Here is a 13,184-nt window from a genome sequence, read left to right as displayed (position 1 = left end):
GTAGTGCTTTTACCTGGCACGAACCCAAACTGCATCTCATCTAAATTGATTCGCTCCCTAATTAGTTGGGCTATGACCCTCTCTGTAACTTTCATAACCTGATCTAACAGCTTGATGCCTCTGTAATTATTTGTATCTAAAGCGTCACCTTTACCTTTGTAGCAGTTGACTATGATGCTGCTACACCAGTCATTGGGTATGACTCCTTCGTGTATCACCTGGTTCGTAATACGGGTGACTAGGCTATAGCCAACACTGCCAGATATTTTGAGCATCTCTGCAGTGATTCCTGATGGGCCGGGGGCTTTCCCATATATATCATCATAATCGCCGTCATCATCATTTAACGTCTGCCTTTCATGCTGGCATTAGTAGGATGGTTTGACAAGAGCCGGCCAGGCAGAAGCCTGCACCAGATTTCTGTAACTGATTTGGTAGGATTTTTAGTTGTATGTCCTTCTTATTACCAACCACTTGGCAGAGTGGACTTAGTGGTTTTTATGTCGCACAAACAGAGGCGAGATCAGTTTTGGCAAGGTTTTTTTTACAGCTGGATGCCCTTGCAAACGCCAACCACTTTAAAGTGTAGACTGGGTGCTTTTAAGTGGCACCTGCACTAACAGGGTCGCCAAGTACTTGGAAGACAGAAAAACAAATTCTTTTGAGAGGGGAGGAGGCATTGGAGGAGGTTATTTGTGTCGGATGATGAAAGGTTATAGTGAGACAGCGAGACAGAAACAGGTGTCTTGCTATAGAGGAAGTACAAGTTGTAAGTCTAGCCCTGTGCCTTGTTTGCTGTGAATGCGTAAGTTTACAAATTTATATTTTGTTTACAAATTTAATATATATATCTACATATATATATATATATCATCATCGTTCAACATCCGCTTTCCATGCTGGCATGAACTGGATGGTTTGACTGAGGACTGGCAAGCTGGGAGACTGCACCAGGTTCCAATCTCATCTGGCAAGGTTTCTACAGTTGGATGCCCTTCCTAATGCCAACCACTCCGAGAGTGTAGTGGGTACTTTTTATATGCCACCAGCACAGGAGTCAGTCAGATGGCACTGACATCAACCACATTCCATAGTGCTTTATATGTGCCAATCATGTGATACTGGCATCGGTCATACTTAAATGGTGCTTTTTACGTGCCATCGGCATGGGAGCCAGTCAGACGGCACTGGCATCGACCATGCTCAAATGGTGCTTCTTATGTGCCACCTGCACAGGAGCCTGTCAGGTGGCACTGGCAGTGGTCATACTTGAATGATTCTTTTTATGTGTCACCAGCACGAGTGCCAGTCAGGTGGCATTGGCATCGGCCATGACAATGATTTCATTTGACTCAACAAGTCTTATCAAGCACAGTATATTGCCCAACAACAGGCCAGTTATGCGACACTGTCATTGGCCATGGCTACGACCTTACTGCATCTCTTATGTGTCTATAGCTTACATCATGTACATCTTATGGAGTTTCTACCTATGCCTTTTCTACAGATCGAACAGGGCCATTTACTTGAAGTGATTTCTGTTTTGTCTGCCTTTCTACTTGCTAAGTCTTTGGTTTTAGCTAGGTTGACTCTAAGGCCCTTTGATTCTAGGCTTTGCTTCTGCACCTGAAATTTCTTCTCTAGTTCTGGTAGTGACTCAGCTATTAGAGGAAGGTCATCAGCATAGACAAACTTCCATGGGCAGCCTGTCTTGAATTCCTCTGTTATTGCCTGGAGGACTATAATGAATAAGGGTGGAGTAAGGACTGACCTTTGGTGAGCCCTTACTTTTACCTGGAATTCTTCACTACACTTGTTGCCAACCCTCACCCTACTGACAGCATCCCTGTACATGGATTTTACAGCTCTCACCAACACTTATCTATCCCTAGTTTCCGTATTGACCACCAGATAAGGGATCGGCAGAGTCTGTTAAAGGCTTTCTCCATGTCAATGAAAGCCCAGTACAGAGGTTTATCTTTGGCTAGGAATTTCTCCTGCAGCTGTCTTACCAGAAATATAGCATCAGTGGTGCTTTTCCCTGGCACAAACCCAAACTGCATTTCATCTAAACTAACTTTCTCCTTAATTACTTGGGCTATGACCTTCTCCGTGACTTTCATCACCTGATCCAACAATTTGACACCTCTGTAATTATTCCTATCTAATGCGTCACCTTTACATTTGTAGCAGTTGACTATGATGCTGCTACACCAGTCATTAGGAATGACTCCTTCACATATCACCTGATTGACTATATGGGTGACTAGACTATAGCCTACACCACCAGATATTTTAAGCATCTCTGCAGTGATTCCTGATGGGCCGGGGGCTTTCCCTGTCTTCATAGCTTAATTGCTTTAATACCAAGGTACTGTGAATTCAGATAGCTGGTCCTTCTGTTGCTATATTTATATATTTATATAAATATAAATATATATATATAGATAGATAGATAGATAGATAGATAGATAGATATTAATGTACATGTACTTTAACATTTTGCTTAGGTACAGCAATAATAATAAACACGTGTTAAGACTCAATATATGTATACTTCAAATGAGGCAACAGTCGAGTACAAAGCAGTAATAAGAAATTAGAATGACAAAGGAATAGACAATCATGTAATGAACTTCATTAGCTTACAGTTGTTTCTGTTATAAGATGCAATGCAGTTACAGTTGCATGCTTGAGTATCACCCTACAGCTTCATCAGAGCTTCAAATGTGAAGTGCTATTTTATTTGGGAAAACATTTACATTTATATACATATGTACATACAGAAAAGTATAGGTAATGTTTTGCTGTGTATTTATGTGAATATGTTTTCCTGTATAAAATTGCACTTCATGTTTGAAGCTCTGATGAAGCTGTAGGGTGATACTCAAGTAGTCAACTATAACTGCATTCCATCTGATAGCAGAAACAGCTGTAAGCTAATGCAGTTCATAACAAAATTTTTTATTTCTTTGTCAGGTCTAATATCTGATACACATGTATATATATATATATGTGTGTGTGTGTGTGTATGTGTATGTGTATTTGTGTATGTGTGTGATACTTTCTCCTTGCTTTGACTTACCATGATAGTTACAAACAAGAGTTACTGTGCCACAAGCAATGTTCTTCATTTCCAATCTTCTGTGGAGCCAGGTCATGGAGGAAATATAACCTTACTTGGAAACAGGTCAGGGCTGGTGACAGGAAGGGCATTAGGTTGTTGAAAATCTGCCTCAGCAAATTCTGTCCATCACATGCAAGCATGGAAAAGTAGATGTTAAGATGAGGACGATGATAATGATGACGACGGCAACAACAACAACGATGATGACGATGATGATGTTGATGATGTTGATGATGATGACAACAACAATGATGTCGATGACAATGACAACGACGATGATGACATTGATGATGATGATAATGATGATGATGATGATGACGAAAACAACAACGATAATTTAGGGGTGATACTGTTTTATTTCATGCAAGTGTATGTGTGTTTTATGTCTTATCTTTTTGACGCAAATGTATTTGTTGGAAGACTGCAAAAGGTTTTGCAAAGATTCCATCAAATTATTTTATTCCAGTTTCAAGTCTATGATTACCAGGTTCAACTGTTTTACCAAACTAAACATCAAATTTGCAGTTCTGACTTCACTTAACTTGGCCATCTTCCAGCAAGGACCAATCACTTCTGAGAAAACACTAGAAATGTTATAACCAGACATAGCAATTTATTTTGGCCTGAAAACGCTCCTCTATTATCTGTACTACCATAACATCTTGCAGATAATATAGTTTTATTATCACTTATTAGTGAAATTGAAGAAGCACCAAAAAAAAAAAAAAAGCAAATTCTTCTATTAAGAATTACTAAAGATTCATGATTTCATTGAAGTGTAATCTGCGTTAAACCTAACAATGAATATTTTGGTTTCTTTATTTTCAAAAGAAAACAAAATATTTCAGCCAGATTATTTATATATTTTTTCTTTTCACTTTTCAACGTCTTCATAATGTAGTTATTATTTTTTTTTATCTGAAAAAAATTCAACAATCCATAATTTTTTAAATATAGTTGCAAGGCAAAGGTGACAGATTAGTAGAAAGTATTATTAGAGATTCAAACAAAATGCCATGTGATCATTATCATATTCGATGCCATAAAAGAAGCATAAGCATATTAGAGGCACCTCAATTTCAGCAGCACATTTTCAGAAGAAATAAATGATTTTAGAGCATTAAAGTTTACGAGAGGCCCAACTTAACATACATATAGGACCCAGGGAGTTTTTTTGAGACTTGTTTTGGCAAAAGCATATCTACAAAATCTACTTTCCAAATATGGGAGGTACATTCTGATTTTGAATCCCATCAATGCCATCTCTGCCTTTTATCTTTCCAAGGTGGCTAATAAAGTTATCAGTCAAGTACTGGGGTTTGATTTGCTCAGTTATACCCAAAACTTTGTGTGGATGGATGGAGTGAGGAAAGCTTCGATGGTTAGAGATGTTGGAATGAGAGAGACAAGTGTGTTTATAAATGATAGGAAAGCTTGGAGAGTGTTTGTGGACAGATGAGTGAATTTGATGTTGCTCAAAGGGGTACAGAATCAGCATGATATGGCAGGGGTAAACCAGCATATACTGTTAGGTTCCACTGCTGATATTGAGGGTTGCGTTCTATGCCTTGACCCAAGCATAGAATGGGGTTTGCCTCTTTGAGCTGGGAAATGAATGGAATGCCTGGTGTGTGTCTTGTGGCTACCCACTCCTAAAAAAATGGAGAATAGGCCATGGTATATAAAAAAATACCCAAAAATTTGTGGTCCTATATGTGTAGACTTGACAGTATGATTAAGAAGTTTGCTTTCCAAACACATGGTTTTAGGTTCAATTCCACTGCCTGAGACTTTGAGTAAGTGTCTTGTGTATTATAGCCTTGAGCTAATCAAAGCATTGTGAGTGGATTTTATTGATGGAAACTGGAAGAAGTCCATCGTGTGTGCATGTGGGAGTGTTTGAGTGTGAGTGAGCATATATTTGTGTATCCTTGTCTTGCCATCGTATGATTGTTGTAAATGAATGTCATTCATTTCTGATATTCTGCAAAAACATGCATGGCCATAAGGATTTATTTGCCTTACTTGGAAACAGGCAGAGGTCGGTGAGAGGAAGGGCATTTCGTCATAGAAAATCTTCCACAATAAACCCCATCTGATCCATACAAGCATGTAAAAGTGGACACTAAAATGATTATGATGATGCAGATACTCATGTTAGAAATCTATATTTTAAGCCACTACAGTAGCAATAGCTGAACGTGGTAAGGAGCAGAATCAGTAAAGAAATTGAGCAAAATAACTTGTAGTATTCAGTTCTTACATGCTCTGATTCCAAATCTCACCAAGTCTGACATAACCTTTTCTCCTTTCAGAGTTGCTATTGTTTAGTATACTAATAAGGATATTATCATGAAGCTAACCTATGACACAACACTGGTTATCAGCCAAGCAATGAGGCGTGATTCACATATTCTGTTGTTTCAGATTTACCATATCACTACCTAGCTGAGAGTGAAGGCATGTGGCCTAGTGGTTAGAGTGTTTCATTTGTGATTATAAGATCACAGTTTCAATTCTTGGACTGGGCAATGTGTTGTTGAGCAATGTGTTGTCAAGCAAAACACTTCATATTGTTCTACTTGGCCAAATTTGAGGCTTTGTGTATTATTCCTGCTGTTGCTTAGCCCCAGGTGAAGTCTAACTCAGCAGACAATCCAGTTGTGGCCATTCCATCTTTTTTAGGAATAGTTTATCACAGATTACATTATCTAGTATCTCCTCCGTTTTTTCTTTTGAAAACTGTTTGGTGTGATTTAAGAAGAGATGGTTGATATTTCTAGCAGCTCAAATGACTTACTTAGAGATTACTTTAATGTCCTAAAAACAATTATAAAACTGAAAATAATTAAAATTAGAAATTAGAAACAATTGTTGTTGCTGTTGTTATTGTTGTTGTTATTCATTGTGAGTGAAATAGATGTTTGTTTGTAACTCACTCCTGAAGAAAAAGATTTTAATTGATACACGAAAGATTTCATCAAAAATAACCCCATACAATTAGCTTCCTATAGTTAGTCATCTTCTCTTGCTGAGGTGAGATAAAAATAAAAAAAAAACAAATAAGGTTTGTATTTTACTTATAGACAAAGTTTAATTTTCCTTTCACATCACTGAAGAAAAAATGGCTATATCTAGAAGAATGCTACACCTAAAAGAAAAAAAATAGAAAAATGTACAAAATAATACATTTCACATAGAAAAATAAACAAAAAATTGATTACTCTTTTAATTACAAATCGGAATATTAAAGGTAAACATGAACTAAAAGAAAACATAGATGTCTTAACTACACTGAGTAGAAATCTCCTAAACAACAACAGTATGTTTGCAAATATTGCTTAGGTGTAAACAGCAATGATCAAAAATGAATGTTTGCCTTTTGCAAACATTCTTTCAGAAAAAAAACGTCCTCTACATGAAACATTTTGCTGAAAGAATGAAAGTTTGTTAACCTTTTTGCTCCTTAAACTAATGCTATTCCTTTGCACTCAATTACAAAGTGGAAAAAGTAGCTTACTTTTGTCTGCCTTACAAGCAAGAGTTGGAGACTATCCTGGCAGATAATTTTTAGTGAAATATTCTTCTTTGGAATGGGTAGGCATATCACACTATATGTATGCCAGATGATATTAAGTAAAATATCCTTCAGAGGAAGAAGAGAAGAATGTGATACCAGATGTGTCATCTTTGAAACAGAATATGGATCAAAAATGTGAGCTCAGCTAATACATGATACACCTACCCTAAATATTGTATCCAAAACATATCTCTTTCTCTTTACCTTTCCCTCCCAACCCTACAGCACATCGTTAACACTTCTCTCTCCCTCTTTTCTCTCACTGTCTTTTTTTTCTTGTTCTTTACCTTTCGTTTCAGCTGACCATGTGACACATTTGCTGAAGTGTATTAATGTTATTCCTCACTAGTTTTTTTCACTCCTCCTTCCCTCTCTCACTTTTACTCCACCTCTCACTCACTCTACCTCCATCTCTCAAATTAACTGATATATCATGGGCAAATGAACAAGCAGATTATTATATAGATTATTATTATTTAAGATGGCAAGCTGGTAGAAATGTTAGCACACGGGCAAAAATCTTCACATCAAGGTTGAATTTGCCTTTTGTCCTTTCGGGGTCGATAAGTTAAGTACCAGTAAACACTGGGGTTGATGTAATCGACTAGTCCCCTCTCCCAAAATTTCAGGCCTTGTACCTTTAGTAGAAAGGATTATTATTATTATTATTTTCTTTGCACAGCTTCTAATGCTGGAGATATACTACGGTGTCAGCTGTTCACTACCAGTGAACTAAGGTAACATCCCTAATTATTATAATTATTATTGTTGTTATTATCATTATCATCATCATCATCATCATCATTATTATTATTTACTTTTAATCTGCATATTTGTTACAATCACTCACTGAGACACAACCAGTGTCCTAGGGTGAGTGAATGATAACAGATGTTACAGTATAACTGAAGTGGCAAGGGCAGTAGTGAAATATCTTCATGTAATACAACACATACAATTAAATTGATAGTGTTTTTCTAAGGATGTGGGTAGTACTTGACAGCACAGTCTTTTGAATTTCTCTGAGACCTGGTTCTCCTGGGATATTATCCAGATGTTTCTAACAGTCCTTTCTTATCATACCTAGGGCACCCACAATAACAGGAACAGTTCTCACTTTAATATGCCACATCATTTGTATTTCAGTTTCCAGGTCCTTATATTTACTTAAGTTGTTAAATTCCTTTATAGATATATTTTTATCAGTGGGAACACTAACATTTATTAGTCTACAAATATTTTTCCCTCCTTTTAATAACTATGTCTGGTCAGTTAGCCTGGATCATTCTGTCAGCGTTGACTGGAAAATCCCAGAGGATAGTGACATTTTTACCTTCAATAACTGGCTCAGGATGTTCATACCAATAAGTAGGAGTGCCGATTTTGTAGTGTTTACATATTTTCCAATGTAAATACTGTCCTACCCTGTCATGGTGATTTTTTGTATTTGTTTGGTGTGAGTAAAAGGCCATCTTGAAACAAGATGGCCTATTGTTTCATCAAATGTATCACAGAATCTGCATTTAGGGTCAGAATGTTTTGAAGAATGTTAGCCTGGTAGTTTGTGGTAAGCAGGCTTTGATCTTGTGCCACCGATATGAAACCTTTTGTCTCTGTTTTTAGTCCTGAGCTTTTCAGCCACTGATGGGTTGTTACTTGGCCTACATCAGCATTTCAGCTTCAAAGTATATACTGTCCATGCAGAGGCTTCTGACTCCACTGCTCCTCAATTTGTTTCTGCCCATTCTTTTTTGCAGTCTGTTTGATCTGTTTTGCTTTTTTCATGGCAGTGATTTCAGGTTCTTCATCTAATTCAGGGTTAATGCCAAGTTCCTTTGTGAATTTGCAAGCTTTTTTGACAATAGAATATGATATTTTGCTTCATTCCTCTGTACTAGATAAGTACTTGTTCATTGCTATTGTGGAGATCTTGTAGCACAGTTCCACCTGCATCATTCTTCTTCTAGATAGGTACAGACAATCAACGTCTGCTTTTGGGTGGTGCATGTTCTTAGATGTTAGTAGTTTCTTTGTCTTCTTCTCCAGGTGTTGAAGCTCTGTAAGACTCCAGTTAAAATTGTATAGGACTACTGGAAGTGCCAGGGTGTCAATGGCTTTGATGCAATTATTATTATTTCTCTTTATCACAGGTTTTGTTGGAGCTCCTGGAGTCTTGCATGTATAGCAGGCTTACTGTCTACAGCTTACAGTACCATGCTATTTGTTCTTTTCTGCTATCTAATACTTTCCTGATTATTCTGGCTGTGCCAAGAAGGCAAACCTTTTGTAACAGTTCTACTGGGCACTCTATTCCAATTTCCTTTATATTCCCCTTGATGTATTCTGGTACTGTTCCCAAGGACCCAACAATAATTGGTACTACCTTTACCTTCTTTATTTTCCATAGCCGGGCTATTTCGTACTTAAGAGGGTTGTATTTATCTTTCTTCTCGCCTTCCTTCTTGACTATCCGTGAGTCAAAGGGGCATGCAACATCAACTATATAGCTTTATTATTATTATTATTATTATTATGTCATGGAAACTCACAGCTTATTTTGCCGGGTATGATGGAAAGTGTTAGCTGTCTACAGCCAGCAGACTAAAGTGACACTTATTTACTGCTTATTATTATTATTATTATTGTTGTTGTTGCTTATTATTATTAAAGGTGGTGAGCTGGCAGAATCATTAGCATGCCAGGCAAAATGCTTAGCGATATTTCGTCTGCCACTACATTCTGAGTTCAAATTCCTCCGAGGTCAACTTTGCCTTTCATCCTTTTGGGGGTCAATAAAATAAGTACCAGTCAAGTACTGGTTCAATGTAAATGACTATCCCCTTCCCCAAAATTCCAGGCCCTGTACCTATAGTAGAAAGGATTATTATTATTGGTGGTGGTGGTGGTGTTGCTGAGTTTTTTTCTTTCTTATTCTGCTTCTGCGCCCCCTCTATTTATACTTACTGCATAGGTATTTACTGTAAAATGAAAATAATAACTCTTCTTATTCAGACACTTCAGACACAAAATAATTTTCTTACAATATCATCAGTTCTAAGCAATGTAGTTGTTTTACTTTTCTTTTTTTTTTCTTTTTTTTCCTTTGCTTCACTTTGTTTTGTTATTACTTTGTATAGCAATAATGTTTATTTTTCAATTGTAGTTCTATGAAGTAGAATGGAAGTTCTTCCTCCTTATCCACGTTTTTGAGAGCTCTAACCAAATTTGTGAGTACTTATCAAATTTTTTTATATCTAATTTGTATAATATTTTGGTTTCTAGATAGAACAACAATCTCAGTTATAAATATTTGTTTCTTTATTGACAACATCAGATCACCTGTATTTAATGACCCAATCTGTTTTGGGTGTTTAAAGTCCTACAAGACTCCTTCTAAGTTGTTTTATTGTGGCCTGCAGTTCGCATACTGGCATCAACATTTGCAGATATTTTCAACAGAGATTCTGATAGAAATAAAGTGTTATGTCTTGGCACTGGAATTTGTTATTCTCCTTCTGACCAAGAATTTTTCAGCTGGTGACTAAGTGGAGTACGTTTTCCATCTCCTTTTTTAAATGTCTACACTGGTCAAAGATCTCATAGGTGTCATATTCTTCTAATCTCTGATTTTGTATGTGGTTGGCATTAGGAAGGGCATCCAGCTGTAGAAACTCTGCCAAATCAGATTGGAGCCTGGTGTAGCCATCTGGTTTCACCAGTCCTCAGTCAAATCGTCCAACCCATGCTAGCATGGAAAGCAGACGTTAAACAACGATGATGCTTAATGTGGACTTTCTGTTTCTGTTTCTGGACTTAACTTGGTTTTCTGTTTCTATCATCAGCTCTGCTTTGTAAAATCAACTCCAAAATTGCATCATTTTAACCCATTAATGCTCAGGGCATGATTTATCATACACTTTTTTGTTTCAGACGAAAATATTCATATAAAATAACTTCATAAATTTAGACATCAAAAATCTTTCTGAAGATAAAGAATAATAATTTATCTGGAAATATTATAATATTCACAAAATTTTGTTGCGAACTTCTAAAATACATAAAAGTATACAATGTATGTGAATGTAACAAAAAATTCAGAACTATTTTATTTTGTGCATTAATGGGTTAAGATCCTTTGTGTGTCACTCAAACTCTCAATATAGTGGAATATTTTTGCTTGTTTTTTTTTTTAAATTCTATATTGCACTTTTTTTCTCTTTTTCTCTTTTATCTCTTTTATGTGCTTCAGGCATTAGACTGTGGCCATACTGGGACATCACCTTGGATTTTTTTTTTTTTTGTAGTTGAATGAAACAACCCCAATACTTATTCAATGTTTTTTAAAGCCTGGTACTTATTCTATCAGTCTCTTTGCTGAACCACTATGTTACAGGGGATGAAAACAAACCAATACCAGTTGTAATGCAGTGGTGGGGGACAAACTCAGATACAAAGGTACACACACATACATACATACATGCATACATACATACATACATACATACATACATACATACATAAATGACGGGCTCTTTTGGTTTCCATCTATCAAATCCACTCACAAGGCTTTGATTGGCCCAAGGCTATAGAAAAAGACACTTGCCCAAGGTGCCACACAGTGGGACTGAACCTGGAATTATGTGGTTGGGAAGCAAATTTCTTACCGAACAGCCAGGCCTGCACCTATGCTTATTATCTTGTTCAATTTAAAAAAGAATTTTTAAAGTATTATTCTTATTTAAAACAGCAGCAGATGCTCTGTGCTCAAGTAATATTTCTTCACTGTAAGGCGGTGGACTGGCAGAAAAGCTAGCATGCCGGATGAAATGCTTAGTGGTATTTCGTCTGTCTTTACATTCTGAATTCAAATTCTGCTGAGGTCAATTTTGCCTTTCATCCTTTTAGGGTCGATAAATTAAATACTGGTTACATAGTGGATCGCCTGACCCCCTCCCTAAAAATTTTGGGCCTTGTGCCGAGAGTAGAAAAGAATATTTAAAGGTGGCAAGCTGGCAGAAACGTTAGCACACCGGGCAAAATGCTTAGCAATATTTCAGCTGTTTTTACTTTCTGAGTTCAAATTCCACTGAGGTTGACTTTGCCTTCCATCCTTTTGGGGGTCGATGAATTAAGTACCAGTTATGTACTGGGGTCGATCTAATCGACTAAGCTCCTCCCCCAAAATTTCAGGCCTTGTGCCTAGAGTAGAAAAGAATATTTCTTCACCCTTTATAAAATATCAATTTAGGACCCAATAACCATTTATTAGATACTGCCTTATCATCATTATTTTTATCTCTTTCCAACTTGATTTGATCACTTCTAGCTTCTTTTTAGAAATGCTAATAGCCATGCAGCTCCTCTACAACAAGAAACCTATTCTGCCCTGGCTTTTTCTCTTATACTTTTACCCTGCATCTCCCAGCAGAAAGCTGCCCCATCAGGATTCAAGGTCTCGCAAACTGCTAGTACTGGTAGCATATATAAAGCATGTAGCAGACGCTGTGAAGAGTTTGTCATTAGAAAGGGCATTCAGACATAGAAACCATGTTAGAGCAAAGCAGACTTGGGAGCATGATACAGTTCTTAGGTCCATTGGATATCAGCATATCATCAACTTATGCCAGCATGGAATCCTCATCATTATCATCATCGTTTAACGTCCATCTTCCACGCTGGCATGGGTTGGACGATTTGACAGGAGCTGGCCAGGCAGAAGACTGCACCAGACTTCTGTCTGTTTTGGCGAAGTTTTTATAGCTGGATGCCCTTCCTAACACCAACCACCCAGCAGAGTGGACTGAGTGCATTTTATGTGGCATGAGCACAGGCAAGCTACGTTTTGGTATGGTTTTTACAGCTGGATGCTCTTCCAGATGTCAACCACTTTACAGTGTGGACTGGATGCTTTTTACATGGCAGGGTCACCAAGTAACTTGCAAGACAAAGATCCTTTGAGAGACAAAGATCCTTTGAGAGACAAAGATCCTTTGAGACGGAAGGGAGCATCGGAGGAGTTGATTTTGTGTCAGATGATGAATGGTTAAAGTGTGGCAGAGACACAGAGAGACAGGAATAGGTATCATGCTTTAGAGGAGGTATAAGGTTACCTGGCCAAAGAGGGAGGGAGGGAGAAGATGGATGTTAGATGATGATGATGATGATGGTGATGATTATGTCTAACACCCATCTCCAAGTATGTCTGGCCTTATAAAGACATATCACATTGAATTGTGGGTTGAGGCTACCATATTTTACTATTATACTACTTGTAGACTTATCAAACATATCGAGACTGGCATTTGTCCAATTAATAACAGCTGCTGCCCTGCATTGCATGACTGCAAATTCCCAGCAATCAATAAAGTTGTTAGTATGCTTAGTTCTGCTTTGGTTGACTTTGTTAATGGCATATGTGCAGGACCCTGTCATAATGATTGTCTGTGTGTGCACATGTGTGTGTGTGTGTTTTTTTTT

This window comes from Octopus bimaculoides, chromosome 1, assembly GCF_001194135.2.
Source record: "Octopus bimaculoides isolate UCB-OBI-ISO-001 chromosome 1, ASM119413v2, whole genome shotgun sequence".
Lineage (NCBI taxonomy): Eukaryota > Metazoa > Mollusca > Cephalopoda > Octopoda > Octopodidae > Octopus > Octopus bimaculoides.
Note: the sequence above shows the minus strand (reverse complement) of the source record.